The following is a 10,137-nucleotide window of genomic DNA, read 5'->3' as shown; positions in this document are numbered from 1 at the left end:
GGACAGAATAAGAAGAGGAAGTTGGTTTCTGGTGACTACTTTCCGGCAGAGCTTCCCGAAGCCGCCGCCAAGAAGGTCCCCAAGATCGACGCCAAGAGTGCTGAGGAGCAGTCTGCTCCGGCGAACCTCTTGGTTTGTTCCGTTGAAGCAAACGCTCCCGACAAGTTTTACTCCGGCAAGCTTGCCGGGGAATATCACGCTCCGGCCGAACCGCAGGTTCTTGCCGTAGAAGCGGATGTTCCCGCAGCAACAGATACGCCTTTAGTCCTTGTTGTCGAGCCACAAGCTCCAGCATGGGCGCAGCAGATTGTCCGTTTCCTTCAGACAGGAGAGCTTCCCGAAGAGCAAGAAGAAGCTGAAAGAGTAGCCCGGCAGTCAAGTATGTACAAGTTTGTCGACAACACACTGTACAGAATAAGACTCAACGGTGTGAAATTGAAGTGCATTCGCCGGGAAGATGGACAACAGCTGTTGGCAGAGATACATGGAGGCATATGTGGTCACCACATTGGCACAAGAGCACTTGTCGGCAAAGCTTTCCGACAAGGTTTCTTCTGGCCGACAGCCCTCCAGGATGCAACTGCACAAGTAACCAAGTGTGAAGCGTGCCAGTTCCATTCCAAACAGATACACCAGCCATCTCAAGCTCTCCAGACGATCCCTTTATCCTGGCCATTTTCGGTCTGGGGGCTCGACATCCTCGGCCCCTTCCCCCGAGCTGTCGGGGGCTTTGAGTTCTTGTACGTTGCAATCGACAAGTTCACAAAGTGGCCGGAAGTGGAACCAGTGAGGAAGGTAACAGCACAGTTAGCAGTCAAGTTCTTCAGGTCGATTGTTTGCCGTTTCGGGATCCCTAACAGGATCATCACCGACAACGACACGCAATTTACGAGCCGCACCTTCATGCAGTACGTCCAAGATCTTGGCGCCAAGGTCTGCTTCGCTTCTATTGCTCATCCGAGAAGCAACGGTCAAGCGGAGAGGGCAAATGCTGAAGTGCTGCGAGGCCTCAAGACCAAAACTTTCGACAGGCTGCACAAGTGCGGAAGAAACTGGATCGAGGAGCTTCCGGTGGTTCTTTGGTCAATCAGAACGACACCAAATCGAGCCACTGGCCAGACACCTTTCACTCTAGTCTATGGAGCAGAGGCAGTTCTCCCACGGAACTCGTATATGGGTCGCCTCGAGTGCTCGCTTATGATGAGCTCGAGCAAGAGCAGCTGCGACAAGATGACACGCTGCTCCTTGAGGAAGACCGTCTTCAGGCTGCTGTGCGAGCCGCTCGCTACCAGCAAGCTTTGCGTCGCTACCATAGCCGCAAAGTTAAAGCCAGAAGCTTCGAGGAAGGCGACCTTGTTCTTCGGCACGTTCAGTCCGCCAAGAATTCCAACAAGTTGACGCCAAAGTGGGAAGGCCCTTATCGTGTGAAACGAGTCACTAGGCCCGGCGTTGTCCGCCTTGAGACCGAAGATGGCATTCTGGTGAGCAACTCTTGGAACATTGAACATCTTCGTAAGTTTTACCTGTAAGGCGCGGTTGCCGGAAGCTTTTCCGGCAACCACCTTTTGTACAAGTCTTGCCGCTGTTGCATGTAATCCTTGGTACAAAGCCGGGCGCAGACCCCGTGCACCAGTAAAGTTCATGTGCCCCGCACGTCTTGTCAGTTTTTATGCTATAATCCTTTTTTGCATATGTTATCTGACACTTTGTGCAGCACCAAATCCCGGTAAGCGATAACGAGCCCAAGGCTCCATATCATTACTTTATTTCTCTGTTTCTTTTCCAAAAGAAGGAAGGTTCCCTCGCCCACAAGGTTTACCGGGGGGGAAGGAGAAGATAATGGTGTGGACCAGGCCGTTCAAGAAAGTTTCTCCTTGCCGGGAAGCAGACGACAGAAAAGCTAAGTTGCTAAAGCTTGAGCAATCAGTTTTTTTTTAGTTTTTGAGTTATTTTCCTTGAACGACCGTGCTTTGTATGAAAAACCTGTGCGCGGAGGAACCAACTCATAGCTAGTTGCGCCCTTACTTTGTTTCGAGTCCGCTCAACAACTTAAGTGAGCTGCTAGCGCCCTTACTTTGCTTCGAGTCCGCTCAGCAACTTAAGTGAGCCGCTAGCGCCCTTACTTTGTTTCGAGTCCGCTCAACAACTTAAGTGAGCTGCAACTAGTTGCGACAAGGTTGCTTGTCGGTAGCGACCCCGCCAGCAGGCTGCTGAAGTTCCGCACTCGGCGCTCGCGGCAAGGGTGCCTGCACCGGCAAGTTTCCCTAGAAAGCGTAGGGCAGAACCATACAAAGCCAAGAGTCGAGTAAAGGAAGTAACACAACAATTTTTTGCCTAAAACAAAGCTATATTACAAAAATAACTTGTCGCGCCTCTAATAAAGTGTTCCCGTAACATGGCTGGCAGCGACAAGGAAAGAAGAAGGGCGCGCCGACGCCTGGGCCCCGGCAAGCCAGTATCGCTGGGGGCTGCGAGTGCCAAGAATCGTCCACGGCAAACCAGAGTTGCCGGGGGCTGCAATATCAGATAAGTCTTTCATCCCTCATCATGCATCCTCTTATGGACTGGGGAATGCGAAACCGCGTTTCTTCCCGAAAACTGCCGTGCTCCCTCAACTCTAGGCCCTGGGGCTCGTTCCCGGGGCCAAGTTTGGTCGTAGTCGCGGCAGCAAAGGGATGAAACGAGGAGACCGCACCCACCTCGTTCCCACCTCCGTCAAAGGTGTGAGAAAGGTCGAGCAACGTGGGAAGACGGCAGGGCCTGTTGCCGGGAAATGAAATGTCTGTCCGAGGGATACCAAGGATTTGCTCCTTGGCGTGGGTTCAACCCGCGAGACAAATAACCCGGCAAGCATCCCCTTTTCATTAAAAAACATCCCACTCAGGTACAGTCCATAGAGGATGAAAAACATGAAAGAGAGGATTACAAGTTTTAGATACAGCTAAGGCCCGAAGGCTTACAAATTAAAAAGATAAGATGCCCGTAATCCCTTTCCTGTCCCTCTCTTCAGGAGGCAGGTCAAGGAGGCGAAAAGGGCAAAAGTAGCGCCTAGGCGAGCTACGGGTGCCAGAAGACACCAAGAGAACATCCCGGGGGCCGTCCGAAGGCTGGACGGCGATGGCGGCGCTGGAAGCGGGGCTCGAAGACGGGGCGGCAGGACGTCAGCACGCTGTCGAGGGCACCACGCCCTCGTACTCCGACCTGACAGCCTTGTCGCCAGCCCTCTTCCCCTTCCGCAGCCTCCCTACGCCAGCCGCCCAAGGAGACGACCCCGGGGAGTTCAAGGAGCCGGCGACACAGATGATGGGGTCGCCGGTGCCGCGCGAAGCGGCACCCGACGCCTAGTCGGACCCGCCACCCCGCCGCCCGCTACCTTCATCGTCATTGTCGCTCTCCTCCTCGTCACTCTCGCTCGAGGAGGAGCCTTCGCTATCGGAGGAGCTGTCCATGCAGCATTTCACCCGAGTGCCGAAGCACCCGAAGACCTTGACGGAGAGGAGATCGCCCTCCATCAACTTAAAATGGAGGGTAAACCCCTCCATCAGGCTGTGGATACGGGCGAACGTCTTTCACCCTCGATCAAGATACATCAAATTAGGGGCTGGGAATACGACGCAGACTCGCATGCCGCTGATCCCACAGCCCCTCATGTGCAGTCTCAGTGTCTCGGGCGGGTCCAACTCCATCGCGCTCGCAAACGGAGCTGGAAGCCGGAGGCGACGACGAGGCGCCCGGCGCAGCTTGACGAAGAACTCACAAGGGTCGTCCCCTATATGGACCGCCGTGGGGGGAGGAGCCGCCGGCGGAGGCGAAGCAGGCACGCCGCCCCGCCCGCCTCTTCCCCGAGCGCCTCGACCTCGTCCTTGACCTCGTCCGCGACCTCGCCCCCTCCCTCTTCCCCGTATGGCTGGCTCTGCCACCACGGGGGCAGGAGAGGGAGGGATGCGCTGTCTGGCGGTGACCCTCGCCGCCACCGATGAAGGGCCCGGGTTCCCTTTCTCCATGGCGAATGAGAGAAAGGGGAGCTGAAGCTGAAGAAAAGAGGAGATGAGAGAGTGCGGGTTTCTGTGCTCCCCTCCCGCTCTTTATAAAGGAGCGAGGTGGGGGCTCGGCCGCCCCGCTCAGCGATTCAAGGCACGGGAAGAGCAGGGAGTCGAGGCCAACCCGCTGCCTCTGCTCGCGACGGCCCAGTTTCCCACTTCCACCGTCCGCGACCCCAAGCGCATGGGAGCCGCGTGGCGGAGATGCAGAACCAAGGCGACGGATGAGGCGGCCTCGCTCCGCCCCGTGATCGCGGGGAGTGGACGTCCCGAAAACCGCGCATCGGCCCCGTCCAGTAAATGCACCACGCCCCCACGCCTACCTCCGTTTAAGGAGGAGGGCGTGAACCGTCCCCATCATCGTGGCCTGACGCATGCTCGAGGGGCTTAGCCCCGCGCACGCCGCCCGCGTCACCCACGACGCCGCGTTTGATGCGTGCCGTTCTGGGCGTGCGCGGTGGGAGCGGGGAGATATGCGGCGTGACCTAGGCCGCGCGTGCCCGTGCACTTTTTTGGGCCTGGCCCAACAGCGCTTGGCACCGTGTCTGGCCCAGGCCCGGGGGCTCCTGTCAGTGTACTAGAGTAGGGGTACCCTATTACCCCGAACTTGTGCACGGGCGGTCGTAGCATCCCGCGGCAAGGCTTGCCGGGTGACCGCCAAGACCCTCCGTGGTTCCCTTGAAGACCATTCAAGAACAAAGTACTCAAACCAAGGCCCCGGCAAGAGGAGCTTGCCGGGAAGGCCAACCAAGGCCCCGGCAAGAGGAGCTTGTCGGGAAGGCCAACCCAGGCCTCGGCAAGAGGATCTTGCCGGGAAGAGACAAGACCCCGGCAAGAGGAGCTTGCCGGGAAGGCCACTCAAGTCATACCAAGAAAGCTTGCCGCGACGCGCCCTGCGTCCCGGCAAGGCCCGGTGAGCGACAAGCTCCCAAACACGACAAGACGACGACCGCGGCAAGGAGCTTGCCGCGGGAAACCCCCACTTCGTGCCCGCGCTCCAGCGCACCTGCTAACGTGTCGCTCTAGGACTCTCCCAAGCACACGTGGCAGGAGGCCGTGCAGCTAGGGGTGCGCGGTGGCAAGCGGAGATGAAGAGAAGGCCATCGTGGCAAACGGTGGTGCTCCTAACGGTCACTTTTTGCACTGTTTAGGCAACTCAGACAGGCATTCAATGACCTTGTCCCCTGCCGTCAGAGTTAGGTAGGGTGCACTGTGTCCACAGTAGCGGTAGGTGCAGCTACCGCATCCTTTTCCATTTTTACCCTTCTAGTCTACGTTGCCACCTGTCGGCGACCCCTTGAAAGTATAAATGGAGGCCCTAGCGCAACGTAGAAGGGGTTCGGCCGGTTCGGCTCATTCAAAACACTAGAAACACTCCCACGCTCAGTCTGGCAGCGTCCATCGCTCCTGAGCAAGAATTCAATATACACAAACAAGCAGCAGTAGGGTTTTACGCATCCGTGCGGCCCGAAGCTGGGTAAAACCGCTCGCGTGTACCGCCTCGATCCGCTCTTTGTGCGGCCTCTGCTCTCACCGAACCGAAAGGGGCCCGGTCCCCATAGGTGTTGGTGGATCAGCTTCCCCGACACAATTCTATCAACGATATACCATGTGATAAAAAATACTGTCGTACTACTTATACACACAGGACACTTGTTTCACCATGCCAGATTATTGCATCAAAATCTCTCGGAGGATAGACCAGTTCGGTAGTTGCGTGCTGCTACTGAAGAATTTCAAAGTCCATTGACCAGCTCTCCTTGCCGAGAAAGTTCGATTTTGACATCACCCCCTACCGCAAGATATGATTTAGATTTGAACCTTGACCATCCTTTAGCATCAATCATCATGCGACCATCCTTTGTACTTACGGTATATTGAGTAGGTTCATTCACACCAAGGCTGCGCATGGTAAGAGAAACTTAGCCGCGGTCGCCCGGATTGTTGAACGACTCCCTCGTTGCTCTAGGAATTCTCTGTTTGCGAACAAGAAGACATACCCAAAGAGTTAGATCAACACAGTGAATCATGTGAAACAACATGGAAAGAAAAAAGAATGAAGCACTTGGGTGGCCAATGCTTACCAAGAAGGTGGACATGTCAGTTTTTGTAAGGACTTTGGTATATGAAGTGTGAACTGCAGCCCAGTCTGTTGCCGGTGCAACTGCACGGGCCGAAGCAGATGCAAGTGCAAGTGTTGGTGCAGGTGCCGAAGCCGCTGCTGCTGCCGGAGATGGTGCTCCTTGTAGAGCTGGTGTCGGCGTCGGAGTAGGTGCCGGTGTCGATGCCCGATCCTCCGGTAGATCAGATTGATCCGCTGACGTGGTCGGTGCCCAATCCTCAGCTGGATCAGACTGAGCTGTTGCCGCTGTCAGTGCTAGAGCAACTGCCAATGCTCGATCTGTGCGAGACAGCGGCGATCGTGTCTGGTCTGCTATGATCAGCTTTCTAACTTGACTAGGATCTGTGACCATGATCCAGTCTTTTTCTTCATTTCTTTTAAATGCGAGAAGGACTAATTGTGGCGCTTTTGTTAAACCAAACAATAGTTCATCATAGGGATTCATCTTGTACTCAGACAGCAGACTGATCCAATTTTTTCCAGTAATATAAGTGATGGACAGTGCCTTCGTTACTGACACGACATAAGAAGTGAAACCTGCAAAAATAGCCATCGTAGAGCAAACCAAATGGTTTATTCTGTGATGAATGTTAGATGGCAAAACCTGCATCGTAAAATTGTAGGAAAAGAAAGAAAACATGACATTAAATCAATAAGATTTAGACAGTAAATCAATAAGATTTACTTGATGTGAGACGAGTGAATCCTTACCAGGAAATCACTATGTTGAAGTACTAAGCAGAAGATTGATCGCCCAACTACGCGTGGCATGCAGGGGCCCCGCCTACTCCCACAAGCAGGACAGTCCAAAGGTCGTGACAAATCGTATGGACCGAACATCCATGGGACTGGAAATCCTGGTGGGTGCGATAAACCCTGCAATGCATACAGATATTGGAGTGTAACCATAATTGATAAATTGTCCTCACAAAAAATATGATCTGGATACTTCAAAATATACAGACTGAATTGAGTGGACAGACATTAACATAGACCATTCTCAGGACTGACCACACACCAAAAGCGGTAGTACTAATAAACAATACAGGGTTCACAAACACAAATTAAGTACTGAACAATGGTACTTACTACAGACAAGCAAAGTTGCACTAACTAAACTCTATAGACTATTTCTTGCCACCGACCTACGGGATGAACCCCGCATAACTGACTAGGCCATGGACCTCGTGTGATATGTCTACATGCACCATCACCATCTTGTCAACCTTGGAGAAGCTAACGGACTGGTCTTTCCACTCATAAACATGATGATGAAGACAGGATGCATCAGATTTGTTGGGAAGCTTTACAAGAACCACACCCTTCGTAATCGAAGGCACATCCAGGAAATTGTTGTGGTCAAGTACAGTCTCGAGAACACGCCTGACAACAATGCTATAGGAAAACACTAGTTCAGGACACGTGGTGACAAGGACACAGCAGCTGGATAGTTCAGCAGTAGAACTCATCATCAGGTCCTCCAGTTCACACGGCATGACTTTGAGAACTTCATCTCCACCGCGGACCTGGTTCTAATTCAAACAGAAACCATATTTTATTACTACCTCCATTCAGAAATATAAGATGATTTTTGATATTATACTCCATATATGACTACATATACTCACAGAAATGAGTGAACAAAGACACTAGAACATGTATTAAGTCACATTTTAGTATTAGATACATCTGTATCTAGACAAATCTAAGACAAGAAATTTGGGACAGAGAGAGTAGTTGAAAGTAATCTATAAGAAATCAGTGTCAACCTCTCGCATGTTTTGGTCAAAAGAGGAATTTAGAACCGTCATTTGGCACACTAAGATCACATGCAAGATCACCCAGAAAGTTGTACTACCAGTACTAGTATTGCGTGTTAGATGAAAAAACACGATAAAGATCGTCAACAAGTGACATTACCTGGACTTGCTTAATGAGGGATCCCGAAGAGGGGGGCTTGGACAGGGTGATGGCTTTGAGCTTGTCTGCGGTAGTCTTGGCGGGGTGCTTGCGCTTCTTCGTACCATGAGCCTCGACGGTTTTGGCCAAAGCCATAGACATCACGTCGGCCGGTGCTCCGGCGTCCATCCAAGAGAGGAAGCTGAGAGAGAAGAGTGACAGGAGGAACGAGATGAGAAGCGAAGCAAGTGGGGGTTTTCTTCAAGAGAGGAAGCTGAGAGAGAAGAGTGAAATGATGGTTGCTTCGTCCGACCAACTTACTGTTGGAAAGGAGGGGGTTTTGTGATTTGACGGCTCATTGGGCATTACTGCGGCGGTTCGATCGGGGTAGTCTACCATCACTCTACTACAGAGTAATTTAGTGCATGGCTGGTGGACCCAAGTGCTGGTTGTCCCACACGTCGGCGAAAGTGAGTAATTTAGTGCATGGCTGGAGGAGGATCCGCACGGTAGAGCGTGTCCACTGTTTTTCTGAAGAAAAAAATGATTACAGCAAGCATTTCCACTCTTACGACGGAGGAGTGCGAAACACGGCAGCCACTTGAACATACACAGTGCTCCTACTACTAGGCATGTGCAGTGGTTCATACGTCAGTACTACACAATCTTGTTGCTAGTGTAGTAAGATATGACGATAACAAATGATGTTGTGCGCATGTCAACTACTCCTATATGTAATATAGTACCGCTTTTTCGACTATCCGGTCGAGAATGAACGGTGAGATCAATGTTAACAGAACTAGGCCCACAGCGCACGGAGAGTACCGTGCTACAGTACTCCACGAAACATGAACCATATGAAGCACGAATAGTGTTAGGCAGGGTGTATGAAGGGTGCACGGGATGGGAGCAAAAGTTCCCTTCTCGACCCACTTTTGGGTGTTTGGTACAGTGCATGAAGGGTGCATGAGTCCACACTAGTAGGTTGACAAAAATACATGAAGAGGAAACAACTATATTGAGATGAGAATGCAACCAAACACACCCACACGCTTTGTGCTACAGTGACTCATCTGCATCGTCTGAGTTTGATCCAACAGTCATGTTGCGTCGAGACATGGACATGCCCATGCAGAGGGTGCCTAAACACCAACGAAGTCCCTCTGCTTCTCGAGGCGCACGACGTTGGTGATGCAGGGTGCAACCGCCCGCTCCCGGCCGACTGGAGCCAGTGTCAGGCGCCTCACCTCGGACTCCGTGATCTGCTGCGCCGCCATGGCACCAGGTAGAAGCAATGGGGAGAGGAAGCAAAGGGGGCGAAACGGCTGAAAGGCAATGCAATCTACGGGAAGGCGGAGGGAGCGGGGAATCTTTTGGTTTTCACCACGGTAAAACACCACTCGACGACTTCTCACATCAGGGAGAAGTGGGTTCTTACAGGCGGAGTCATCGTGACTAATTGTTGCTGCGCCTGCTCCCGTCAATCAAAAAATTAAAAATCCTGTCGCTCCTGCTCCCGTCAATCAAAAAATTAAAAATCCTGCCGCACCCAAACACCAGAGCAACACCGCGGTGGATATTTAAATTTACCTGCCGGCAAGTAGATAAAAAAAGGGGTGAAAAAACAAATGTGGCGGTGGCCTAGCTAATCGGTCGAACTATCCCAACTAGCTAGCCACCGTGCTTCACTGATGTACTCGGCGGGAAAGGTGGTCTTTCGTGATTTGACGACTCATTTACTTGCTTCGGTGCTATGACCGAGGAGGACCCAAAAAACGTGCAATAGGGCGTACCACGTCAGGAAGAATATATGTGTGCACCACTCGGGAGGACCCCGAAACCGCGCGGTAGGGTGTGCCACGTCTCGGCATGGAGGAAAAATGTGCGTGTAAAAATATACTGTATCAGCCGTAGTACCTATGGTTCGACCTCGGACCCAGCCAGTCGGTCGAAAACACCACACTAGCCACACAGCTTCATCATGAAAATGTGGCACAGAGGATAGATGTGGTTAGCTCCATCTCGACCAGCCACAACATCTCTTGTTCTAGGCGATTCTTCTATTTTCCAAGCTTT

This window comes from Triticum dicoccoides, chromosome 7A (assembly GCF_002162155.2).
Source record: "Triticum dicoccoides isolate Atlit2015 ecotype Zavitan chromosome 7A, WEW_v2.0, whole genome shotgun sequence".
NCBI classification, from domain to species: Eukaryota; Viridiplantae; Streptophyta; class Magnoliopsida; order Poales; family Poaceae; genus Triticum; species Triticum dicoccoides.
The sequence above is the reverse complement of the archived record's forward strand: the minus strand, read 5'-3'. Positions refer to the sequence as shown.